Source organism: Ambystoma mexicanum, chromosome 1q (genome assembly GCF_040938575.1).
Source record: "Ambystoma mexicanum isolate Mex_15411 chromosome 1q, UKY_AmexF1_1, whole genome shotgun sequence".
NCBI lineage: Eukaryota > Metazoa > Chordata > Amphibia > Caudata > Ambystomatidae > Ambystoma > Ambystoma mexicanum.
The window spans coordinates 1514660769-1514673937 of NC_090922.1; positions in this window are offsets into that span (position 1 = coordinate 1514660769).

The following is a 13169-nucleotide window of genomic DNA, read 5'->3' on the forward strand; positions in this document are numbered from 1 at the left end:
GGTTAGTTCTCCTTTTCCGTTTATCCTTACACGTATTGAAGTTTTGGCGTGAAAGGCCATTATGGGGTGTAAGATGTTTGTTGGACATCCCCAGTTTTTAAGTTTTCTCCACATAAGATCACGATTTACTGTGTCGAACGCCTGTTGCATGTCTACGAAGGCCAGATTTAAATTTGTTCTTTTTAATATAGTTTCTTGTTTTAATAGATTTACTATAGTCAGGTTGATCTCTGTTCCCACTCCTTTAGTAAACCCTGTTTGCCGACTGTCCATGATTCCTTGCTCAGTGACCCACGATGTTAGCTTCTGTTGTAAAAAGGTTGCCATTACTTTCCCAATTGTATCAAGAAGGGCGATGGGTCGGTAATTAGCTGGATCAGCCTGATCACCCTTCTTGAAAACTGGTACAACAATTGCATTTGTCCATGAGTCTGGGAGCAGTTTCTGTTTTGCAATTCTTTCAAATAGCATGGTAATGAAGATTGCCCATTCATCTTTATGTGTCTTTAGTTGTACATTGGATATGCCGTCGGGCCCTGCGGCTCTTGAGTTGTTCAACTTAGCGATGGCGTTTTGAATGTCTTCCACAGTTTCTGCTACATTCCAGTGAGTTGGTTCTTGGTTCATGTCCAATGCTGAGACTTGTTGAGATTGATTAAAAACACCTGTAAAGTGTTGTTGCCACGCTTCCTCAGACACTCCATTAGCAAGCGTATCTGTTTGATTTGCGTTGTCATTATTTAGAATGCGCCAGATCTCACGCGTGTTGTTAGATTGAATCAAGTTCAACATCAGTTCTCCACGTTCTTGGTCTCTTATATAGGAAAATGACTTGTGCCAATTTCGATATTTTTGTCGCCGCAATTTGATTTGTTGGGCAGTGTGCGCTCCCATATTTCGCTTCAGTATTCATATGTTTTTGTTTAGCAGTTTCTTTTGGCATTTAACCAAATTGCTCCATTCATGCTTGTGTGTGGACTTGTTTAGAAATCTGTGACTGCTCCTTTGTTGGTAGGGCAGTATTAAATCATAATTAGTTGAATTTCTTTCTTTATTGGCGATAAATCGAAATTTCTCGGTGAGGCCTTTTATTTGTTGTTCGTTTAGGCGTAGCCGATTTCGCCCTTGATTTATTTCAACTGAATATTTGTACAGAGCTGCTTCTGTTTTTTGAAGTATAGGCCATGACATTTCCAAGATGTCATGGTCACTTCGGTCTGTCTGGATGATGCGTAACTTTGAGATTTTAGTCCAAACGTTTCTGGATGTCCAGATGTAGTCTAGAATTTTTTTGTGGCCAAAATTTCTCCAAGTGTACATCAGAGGCGTATCTCCCGGTATTTGTCCATTAACCAGATCACAATCTCTTGCGTCCATTTCATTGTCCCAGCACGCTCTCCTTTCACTGCTAGTCCGTTTTTCTTTTATTTCTGATGAGATAAGTTTTCTCTCGTCATTGAACCATGATAGGTTCATATCGCCACATATGATTATTGATAAGTCTTGGTACTTCTTTTGATGTTTATCAATTATTAGTGTTACTGATTGGATCCATTTTTCGGTTGATATCTTGACCGGATTCCAATACAGATTAATTAGGAGAATGTATTTTCTCGCTGTTTCTTGACTTGTTGACTTTCGAATGAGTGTGGTCTGTACAAGGCTGTTTGGGTTTTCAGTTTCACAGACTTCCCACGCGGTTCCATGTTTGACCATGGTTATCAGACCTGACTGCGGGCGACCTGTAGCGTTTTTTTCAGCCGGATTGAGCACCGTCAGGTACCCATCCTTTACAGGCGGGCTGCGTAGCCATGTCTCTTGTAGACAAATTAGAAAATTATCAGACAAATCGACTGGAAACTCTTCAAAGAGGTGCTGGAAGCCCCGTGTGTTCCATGAGATTAATGTGACCAGCCCTTCTCGTTCTTTTCTTTCTACCTATTGATTTCTTATCCTTGGTTCCGCTTCGCTTTTTTGCAAGTTCACAGACTGCGTAATTTTCATCTGGTTTCTCAAGATGTCGCGGCGCTGTTCCATGGAGTCGATTGCCATTTTTCTGTAGTTTGTGCTTTTGGAGTTATTAGAAATGGATAAATCTTCATCTGAGATCTCAAAACCCATGAACAGCAGTTCGTCTTTTGCTCCCAAGAGTGTTTTTCGTACAGCTTTCGAATTTATATGTAGCAGAACTTGGTCTCCGCTTTCTTCTGAAATGTATTCTACTATTCCTATGTCATTTGTTGTGACTGTTCTCAGTATCGGCACTGAGTGCAATAATCTCATGACATTGGGCCTCATTAGGACCCTGGCGGAGAGGGTTTTACGCCAGCGTAGTGCATGGCGTACCTCTCCGCCATACTACGAGTTCCCGTAGCGCCATGGCGGCCTTTTCCGGCTGGTTTTACCAGGCGGAGAAAACCATGGCGCTACGGGACCTCGTTGTTAATTACGCCACCGTATTTTACGGTGGCGTAATTAACTCCTTCCCCACTCCCATTATACCCTATGGGGCAAAAATGGGAATGGGGAAGGGCAGAATGGGGATTGGGGATTTACCGCCCCGCCAAGGTCGGAATGGGGCGGTAAATCCGCCAACCCCCATGGCGCTATCGGCGGCTTTCCGCCATGCTTCGCGGTGCATTTAGCACCGCGAAATCCGCCTGGGTCGTAATGAGGCCCATTGCCTCTATTCAGGTTTACGTCATTTTCCTCATGGAAGATGTTTTCAATCCGTATTCTGCCTGACTTATCGTTTAATTTGATTTGTTTAGATTTATCAGCTGCACGAGATTTAATCTGCGATTGTGCGCGTGTTAATTTTGGATTTAGTAAGCCATGATGTTTTATCCCTTTTTCTTCCTCTTTGCTAATCTCCGACTCATGTTGATTATTTGATTTTTTCGTGTTGATCCATTTTTCTCTGTCTTCATTTTTATTTGTTGGACATTCATTTGGTTTCCTCAACAGACGTTTTCCAGCTCCTTTCATTGATTTTTTCATAATTGACCGACAAGTTTCATCCAGCTCCTGTAAATCTGCCGTTGATTCATCTACAAGGTCGTCAGTATAGGTTGAAAGATCGCAGAGATCCACCGAAGATTGTATCGAATGTACTGAAGCATTGTCTGAATCCAATCTCAATCTTTTTTTCGGGTTTGTCGCAATCGGTTTGTCTGTTATTCCTATTATTTTTATTAATGCTTTTGCCTTTTCTGACCCTTTATTTGGTATCAGTTTTTCTCTTACAAATAAACTTTGTTTCACTGGTGTAGTTAGGTTACGAATAAACTTTCTGATCCACTGGAATGTTTTTTTATCAGCTCTAGGTTTTTTTTTTGTTGTTTTTTTTCCTCTGCGGATTTTGTTTTGCCAGGTCTAGTTGGTCTTGTTTGGCATCACATATGATGGTTTTTGCTGTTCCTCCAAATATGCCATAGGTTGTTTTTTCAATCGAGGTGTGAGAGGAGCCCGCGGATAGTCCGGGTTGTGCTTTCCCTGTTTGCCCGGTTTGTGTTTTGCTGAAAGGCGGCATCACTGCTAACTTAATCTCTGCCGCCTTTGGGAGGGAGCTACCACCCACCTTATTGTTCTGTTGGTCTTTGAACGATGAGTGTTCATTATTTTGGATTTTTTGGCATTGTTCTTCTGTCTCTTGATTTTGCAGTTCTTTTGTAACATTTTTGTTGTTATATGAATTGTGTTTATTGGGGCTCCTTCTATCTCCCGGCGGCTGATTTGTCGTGTTCTGTTCGGGATCTATCATGCACGCCACAGGTTGCTTCTCTTTTTTGGTATGCCACGGTCCTAGCATCAGGCTTCCCTTTAAAGCATTCAGTAAAGAGCTTTTTTCTACACAATCATTCCTAATCTGTGTGCTCAGCTCAGTGTACCGTGACTAATTTTTGGATGCTTCGTTTCCCATTTGTTGTCTTAGCTCACTGTTTTTATTTTCCATTGTGTTCACTTTCTCATTTAGATGATTGAGTAATGCATTATTGTTTTGTAATTCGTCATGAAGGGAATCATATAGTTTTATGAAAGGAATTAGAGCCAACGAGGTGGCAGCAAGTACATTGTTGTGAATTTGTATGGCCGCCGCCATAGATATATTAGATTTCAATACTGACTTGTTATCGGAGTCATGATGTGTAGGCTCTGTCCTCTCCGTTTCCTTTTCAGTTCTTTCTTGGTTACAAGCTGCTTTTGCCGGCAGTGACTCTGGACTTGTGTTGGCGGCTGGCTGCGTTGTTGCAGGCATTGAACAACTTATCAACAGATGAGAGGAGTTGGTTTGACGACCTCTTTTCCTCTGAAGATCATGTGGCTTGATAGTAGAATTGGTAGTGGGAGTTTCCTGAAATTGGCTTTTTGGCGTTTGTCTTTCAATGATCGAAGTACAAGGTCCTGTTTGACCGTGTTTTTCAGATGATATTTGAGTGTTTGTATAGTCTTTATTCTTTGCAATTTTTTGAGGAGACTCTGTTATTACTTGTCTGTCTTTGCCTTTGTGTTTTTCTATGAAGCTTTCAGCTAATTTGTGCTTCATCGCTTCAAAGTCGGCTTTGAGACGCTCTGTTAAGCGTGCTTCCCGACCTGCAAAGTCAAATCCACTGCTCTGCTTGTGGCCATTTTTCTGTATGCATTTGTTATTAGAGTGGCCGTTGGTTTGTTTATTCACAATGTCTTGTCCTTTTGGAAAACTTACATCTATATTTGTCCCCATTTCGTTTGCTCTTTCTGTCTTGCCTTTTTTTGCTGTGCCTTTATTGTTCTGGTTTGGTATATTATGTCCTGATTGTCTTGAATTTTCTTGAATTTTGTTTTGCGTCATCCTCTCTTCCGCATCGTTTAGCTTGCGGTCTGTGGGTGGATATATGAACCGCATTAGGCTCTCTTCGCCTGATCTTTCTGGGATAGCCAGTTGTAATAGTTTGTGATCCGGTACATCAAAAGGTGAATCAAACAGCACTGTGTTGATTTCAATTGTATTTACAATTGAACCATCTTCTAAAATTTCGATAGGAATAACTTTCGCGCATCTCGCGTCGGTTATTTCTGCGCATAGATTTAATTCGACAATAGGCACGTTCTTAGTCATCTCTGTTTCTGTGCTTCTCAAAATTTTTCCACAAGTGTTGGAATCAGAATTTGACTTGTTATCTGGCTTTTCACCCTCAGCTCGACCTGATGCAGAATTGCCATTTTCCTCAAGCCACCTTGTTTGGGTGTTTGTTATTGAGATTTTAGCCAGGTATTTGCTGGTTAATTGAGCAAGAGAGGGGAACTCAGAAACATTGTTAATTTGCTTTTGTGGGATTAGTACTATTTGTGGACCGTGTGTTATCGTATCAGAAGTGTCTGTGTTTAGCTTTTGTTGTTTTTGGTTTGACCAATTGTATCCCTCCAGTTCACATTTTTTATTGTTAGTTAGTTTATCATCCAACGATATTGATTTATCTATAACTTGTGCACAGGACTTTAGTTTTGAACGTGTCTGCGGCCCCGCCTCTGCCATTTCGTTACTTCTTACCTGTTTGTTACAGGAATCGGCAGGCGTCTTCTGTGCAGTGTTTTTCCTCGACCGCCGAACGCCAAAGCCGCCAAACAGCCAAACAGTGAGTAGATCACAGCCCTTCTGTCGCAGGGCTTACGCCGCAAGGGCGGCGCTGAGCAGCTGATGTCTCCGGCTGGTGGTCACGTGACAGTCGCGTCACGGGAAGGTGGAAACCTCAGTCTTACAGCTTAAAGCGGCGGCGTCCTTTTCACCGCTCGCTTCGCTGCCCGTGCGTGTAGACAATTGCTGGAGATGCAGAATCAAAATTCAGTTCACAATGAAACTGTAGCAGTTGCGCCGCCACAGCCAAACAGTGAGTAGGGCTTACACTTGTATTCTAGAACCATGAGTGTGCAGTCACCTACGTGACAGAAACCTAATTTCTACACATATATCTCCCTTTTTAATAGGTGAGCAGATATTGACATTGGGTGTGCAGACTTCTTTGCTCCCTGGTGCAGACAATTTTGTGCCAGACCCTGGGGATTCAGAAACCTTTACTCCTGCTAGTAGGCAAGCAGATACGCTGCGACTTGATAATGGGTGTTCAGACAACTCTGGTCTCTAGATGTGAGAGTGCAGACATCTCTTTTTTCTATTCTTGGGTGGGAAGAAACCTCTGCTCTCTGGCATAGGTGAACAGATTTGTGTGCCTTTATATTCGGTTTGCAGCCACCTTTCTAGTCCAAACTTGGGTGCGCAGACTTTTCAATTCTTTAGTCTTTTGTGTGCACATACCTCTGTGTGTTCCGAGACCCCTCTTTCCAGTTGCTCACAGAGCATAAACCTCTATGCCCAGCTCTTCTGAGTGCAGACTTGTACCTCCCCTGTTAAAAGGTGAGTAATACTTTGTGCCTCGATATTTGGTGTGCAGTCCCTTCTGTATACTAATCCTGAATGTGCAGACTCCTCTGTACCACTTGCTAGACTTGTAGATACTCTGTCCACCGACTTTGGGTGTGCTGACATCTCTGTGTAGAGACACCCCACCAGTCACTGGGTTTGGACGTGCAGTCACCACTTTGGACTGAACCTGGGTGTGCAGAGACCTCCCTCTAAGTGGTGGGAATAATCCACCTAACAAAAGCACTCCTGCCAAGTTGATTACCACATTCACGGTGGCCCAGGTGGGTCCGGAAACAGATCTACCTCCAGGCAAGAAGGCAAAGAAGAAATCTGCCAGTGTAAAAATATGACACTTTAATGAGCGAGGCCTACCTAGTATACTTACGATTCAAAGGATTCTATAAAGGAAGTCCTGCACTAACTTAATACTCCTCCAATGCAGAAATCTCCCCGCATCCCCCATAATTCTAGGGCAAGACACACCCTGTTTTAATATGAACATTAAATAATAAAGTGATTAAAGATGGTCCCCTAACTTGCAATGCTTAGAAAGTCAATTACAAAACTTAAAATGAATACAGGCAGCTTGTCTACAGAAAGGAAAGCACAATCAGAATGATTTTTTACTACAATTCACACAAACATCCGTACTTAGAAAAACAAATATGAACAACTATTTCAGACAGTTCACTCACCTACATATTCCTTGGTCTGCAGATACAAATTGCCATTGGAATTATTTAAGATATTCAGTCTTCAGAATGGAAATATAGTTGTCTGCCTGAAACCGATCTCCTCTTGAAATGAAAAGGTTAACAGTTCTTAGTATATATTTCGGGAGAAAACATAGTTTTCTGTGAACTCATTAACAAATCTTGTCATCAGAGAAATATATTTGTTTTACTATACATTCCACACATTGTTATACTGTGGACGGATTCAAAACTATAATGAAGAACTTTTGTACCGTTGGATTGGTTGCAAATAATTGCACAGAATTGGGGCCTGATTCACAGAGCATTTTCCTATGGGTGTGCAGCATTATAAAACGCTTCTGTGAATCAGGCCCTTGGTCTTCCCTGCCAAGTAAGCTCTTCCTTTCAGTCTGTCCACCTGCTCTGCCAAAATCCCGCTCAGATAATCTGGTCCTGCTTTAGGAGGGACCTCTGCCCAATGCAGTTAAAAGCTTGTTTAAGGAGATTTTCCAATTAGTTCTTCCAGTTTGAACCTAAATTGTCCCCTTGTTTTTCTATTGGAGAGTCTCTCCTACTTTTCTGTTTTTCTGAAACTCTCCCTTCTTTCTATGTGGTTGAGTTTAAATGCCCAACAAACTCCACCCAAGCACATCATTTGGCATGGCATTTTCAATTGGAAAGACCCTGAATGTTCCCTTCACTTCCTCACTCCTGCCAAGGTCTTCGTCATGGCTCCTTTTCGCACAGAACATTTATTTGGATGAGTCATGAGAGGTTTCATCTACTACAAGCTAGCCCCATCCTCATGTGCCATGCAACATTCTTGATAATCATATATGCATATTCATAAGACAATTCTGAATTTAGAGATGTAAACTATGTTTCTATCATCTCATGCGCAGCCAAGTTACTAAAATGTGTACATTATGTATACACCATATATTTATATATATATATTATTATGATATCCTTTTGATATTCCTTTTCATGCTCTAGTTAGATTTTTGGTTTTACAGAGGCACACATTACTCAAGTTATAACTAATAAGGTAGTCTGCATGCTGATTTTAAAAGCATCTTTTCGCGCTGTACATTTTACTGTACAATTTAACTGCAATTGCTTGTGAATGGTAAATGAATGTCATCAGACCACCTGCTGTTTCGTAAAGGGGATCATCCTATTGTGTATTTTCCTTAAATCCTAAGTAAGTGTGTCCCAAGGTCAGGTGTTAAGGTCATGTCTAAGCACCTGCTATTGGAGAATGCACCAGATGATCTACTAGATCAAGGCATTGCTGACTTTTAGAGGTGTGACTAGAGGCATTGAGAAGTATTTCTTTGAGTTTAGAAACAAGGCCATTGGCAAAAGTAGAAAAAGATAGGCCAACTAATGTCCATTACATCTTCACTTTACTGATCAAAGTGAAGGGCAAGGGGGACTGGCCATTTCTGCTTCGGAGAAGAGCTCACCTCTGCATAAACAGATCAGTTCAAACCAAGTTGATATGTTCAATGTTACATGTAAAAGGAAACATCTTTGATTTGGGCCATTTTTACTTAGAAAGCCAAGCGGATATGTATATGTCTGTCATTATAATACAAATTCTAACATGGTCAATTAGTTAACCTTTTCAGAAATGTTTGTGATCAAACACTAACATTCAAAATGCACAGTTCATTATGTTTATTCTTCTATATGGTGTAACACATCTAGAAGCACCTTTACAGAATATCATTTCTTCCATGAAAGCACGCACCTTAGCACTTTCCTCTGGAGATGCATGGCTGGTGAAACTACTATTTGTTATAATACTTGATTCTGTCTGTCCTAACACTAACCACTTAATGTTTCTGTGCAAAGCAACATCCCTTCTCCACTTTATTCATTTGAAAGCATTGCATGTAATCAGTGGTGCAAGGACCATTGAACAGATGAGGCATTTCTGCACTCAAAATTGTGGCCTGTGTTAACTTGGCCATGTTGATTTACAGAGCAGGACAGAGACAATGAACAGTGACTGGGGCTGCACAGTTAACAAAGGCCAGGACAAATACTAATGTAAACCATTTCAATGTTAGCCCCCACAATATCATGCAACCATTTGAAATCATGACAGGGGTTAGTACGTGCATGTCAGGGGAGTGATTGAAAGGTTCGGTGACACAGGAAATAGCTCATTGCCACAGCTGAAGGAGATAGTTAATTGTTTGTAACATTGAACCTGCCCCAGAATAGTTTCATTTGAATGTGTACAGAAGTTAGATGCTGTCACACAAGTATGTTTGCCCCTCCCCCACAGTGTATGAAGTTCGTGCCTCTCCCAATATTTGGAGGTGGAGTCCCCTAAAATTGTATGTTGGGTGCACCCCTATATCCAATCAGATAATACTTTAGAATCCAAGTCTTTCGAATGATAGCTCAATGCTCATCACAGCCTCTGCTAACTATATATGTGTGTACATTCAGTGCAGAATCATTTGCAATAGTGCTGATGCACTTGCACGTGCGCAAGCACCATTTGCGCATGTGCAAACATGCATTTGTGCTTGTGCAAATGTGCGGTTATCTGGCCCCTGGATGATTGTCTCCCTTATGCACTTCGTGAAGGTAATGAAGACCCTACTCTTGAAATAAAAGGCCTTCGGCCCGGAATCATGGGTCCTTGCCAGGCCCCCTTCAACTACCACACTGCCCCATCCCCCTACCTGCTCTGTCCCTCTTTCCCTCTATTGTACAGCGCTCCTATGATTCTCAGCAACTGGAAACACCACACAAACCTGCTCAGCGCATATTCTTACAACACCTCAAATACAAGTGCTTCTTAAAATGCCTGCTTTCAAGTTTTAACTGCTGTCTGGAGCACCTTCAAGAACATATTTTGTGATTTAAAGAGTGGCTTATTTCTTCAAAGTCCCTGGCGGGAGACCGGGGAGGAGAAGAGGAAGACATCCTTATCTGAAGGTGACAGTATGCAGCCGTGAAGACACGTCCCCCTGGCACTGGAGGCCAGGGCACAGCGTGCAGGATTCCAGGCGTGCATAGGGGTTCAGTAAACCCTCTGTGATATCCCAGAGTAGGAGGTGATACATGCAGCTTCTGGGGCAGGAAGAAGTGCTTCACCCTTCATCAAGATCTGAAATCACTCTAGTGTTTCATGTATTCTCCACAAATGGCTGCAGGCTCAAAACCAGTATTCATTCACATACTGGAGTGGGAAGGAAGCCAGCCAGTTGTGAGTGAGTACGAGTGAGTACGCGTGAGTGAGTGCGTGTGTGTGCTAGTGATTGGGGGTGCATTAGCATGCGTGGCAATTATTGTGTTTGACTGAGCACTCAGTCCATGAGTATCCTTGAAAGTCATTGTGTGGCTGGAGTGACTGAGTGAAGGATTATGCAAGTGTATGTGAGAGAGGCAAGCAAATAACAAAGGGAATGATTTAGTGAGCAAAGAGAACGAGAACTGGGCAGGTGTGAAGATGGGAGGACAATGGAGGTAATTCTCCTTATGCAGTCCCATATCGTCCCTGCATATGAAGCAGGCACGAATCTTCTAGGCCGGCCTTTTATGCTACTTCAAATGTCCCTTGGTTTTTAATGTGGACTGGGGACACATAGTTAAATACTCTCTTCTTCCACCCCACCTGCTCTGACATACTACTCCACGTGCACTACACCCCAGCCTCAGCTTTTGATACTTTTGATAATGGAATTTATTTCTATAGAATCTATCAGCTTTTTCCAACTGCGAAAAAGCAGATGTATTCCCCGGCAATCCACTGCAAATGCTCTCTTCTTTGTGCAAATAGTAAGTGACTTTTACACAATTTTCACTAAGAAGTGCAAAACAAAGGTATAAATAGCATGCTGTTACAGAATGGGCCTGTTTGCACATAACGTAAGTCATTCCATGTCAACTGCATCAATTGACATGGAATGACTTCCGTTATGTGATTGAGTAGACATGGGACTTGGAGAATGGCTTCCGTTAAGTGATTGAGTAGACATTGGATTTGGAGAAGGACTTCTGCTAAGTGATTGAGTAGACATGGTATTTAGAGGATGACTTCCATTAAGTGATTGAGTAGACATTGGATTTGGAGAAGGACTTCTGTTAAGTGATTGAGTAGACATGGGATTTGGAGAAGTATTTATGTTAAGTGGTTGAGTAGACATCGGATTTGAAGAAGGATTTCCGTTAAGTGATTGAGTAGACATAGGGTTTGGAGAATGGCTTCCGCTAAGTGATGAGTAGACATGGGATTTGGAGAATGGCTTCTGTTAAGTGATTGAGTAGACATGGTATTTAGAGGATGACTTCCATTAAGTGATTGAGTAGACATTGGATTTGGAGAAGGACTTCTGTTAAGTGATTGAATAGACATGGGATTTGGACAAGTATTTATATTAAGTGATTGAGTAGACATGGGATTTGGAGAAGGATTTCCATTAAGTTATTGAGTAGACATTGGATTTGGAGAATGGCTTCCGTTAAGTGATGAGTAGATATGGGATTTGGAGGATGGTGATTTGGAGAATGGCTTCTGTTAAGTGATGAGTAGACATGGGAGTCAGTGAAAGAGGAAGGATGGGACGGTGACATATGGAGCTACAGAGAGGAATGCAGGAGGCAGTGAGCAAGCCAAAGCATCAAGAAGACAGGGGAAGAAGGAGAAGGGAGGCCGTCAGAAGGTAATGAAGAGGGCATGTATATCTAAAAGTAAGAGAGATTTTTTTTTTTCCAAATCTGCACATTTCGGCTAGTTATGTGCTGTATTTTGAATGACACTAAGAGCCAGATTCTCAATCTTTATTTGACACAAGTGAGGAGATGCACTAACGCATCAGGTCGCATGCATCAAGAAAAGGGGCCTCCCAACTCTCAAAGATCCTCTGGATGAGCGCATCAGAAAAAGAGAGTGCACCTGTTTCCTCTACACTCTCATCTGCAGCTCATCTTCTTCTCAAAGGTAACCTGCTCATTTCAGGGGGCCGGACAGTCGCGCAGAGATGCGCACTCCTGCTTTCAGGAGCGACAGAAACAAGCAAGTAAGGGTTAGAAATGGCCTCCGTCGTGATTTGCACCTCCACCTGCACTTGTGCCCAACAGGCCCTGGGGTTGACCTTTATTTCTGCTCATTTAAAAGTGCACCACGATTGTGAATTCAGAATGTGTTTTTAAATGCACAGACATTGCCCCTTGTTATGAAGAAATGGGTGACCACGTCATCTGAAGGAGCAATTCGAATGCCCTTTGAGATCCTCCAGCCTGCTTCTTTTTTGATGAAATGCGCGAACTCATCTCATCACATGTGCCAGAAAAAGGGTTGAGAAGCCGGTCCTGCCTCTGGTTCCCATATTCAATCTTTCATTCAATCCCCAAAGTGCTTCAATGTGTGGGTCTGAAAGATTTAAGTTAGTTGTAGAAATCTCCCCCTTTAAACTTAAGCCAATAACAATGGTTTAGTATCTGCTTCGAACTCTAAAATCCAATGAGACTAATTTTGCCCGTGAAGTTGGAACCAGTCAAAGATCTGATGTTGCTGTGTGTAGCTTCTCACAGTCCATTATACCTTTGCTTTTCTTGCCACCTGGCCCACACCAACTTTTCCCCATGGGCACTTGGTCATGACAGTGTCGGAGATAGTGACCCTAACGTAATGATTAGAATTCTCATCCATTGGAAGGCCACTCTTTGGTCAGTTCATAACTTTGTCACCTGTCGATGAATTTGCAAAGAAGTTTGCAGAAAAATGTAGTCCCTGCTCTGAATTCTTTAGGAACGTTGCTGGTGTCCTCAAGGTGGTGGGGGTCGTTATACGGGGGTCCTACACTTTCTCTAATCCTGTTTGATTCATAAAGAAAAAAGCACTTGCCACACCTACAGCCTGTACCGCTGGGTGAATTCTTATTGTTTCTTTTCTCCATTTTTTCCACAATGTTTTTAAAATTTCCAGAACGAGCAGCAGCCTGGTTCCGAAAACATGCTTTCACAAATTTGGTGCAAATCTGGCCAGCAATTTGTTTAAAAATAGGCAAGAAGTAGGTAAAATGAAATACATAGTGGTATCTTGGTTC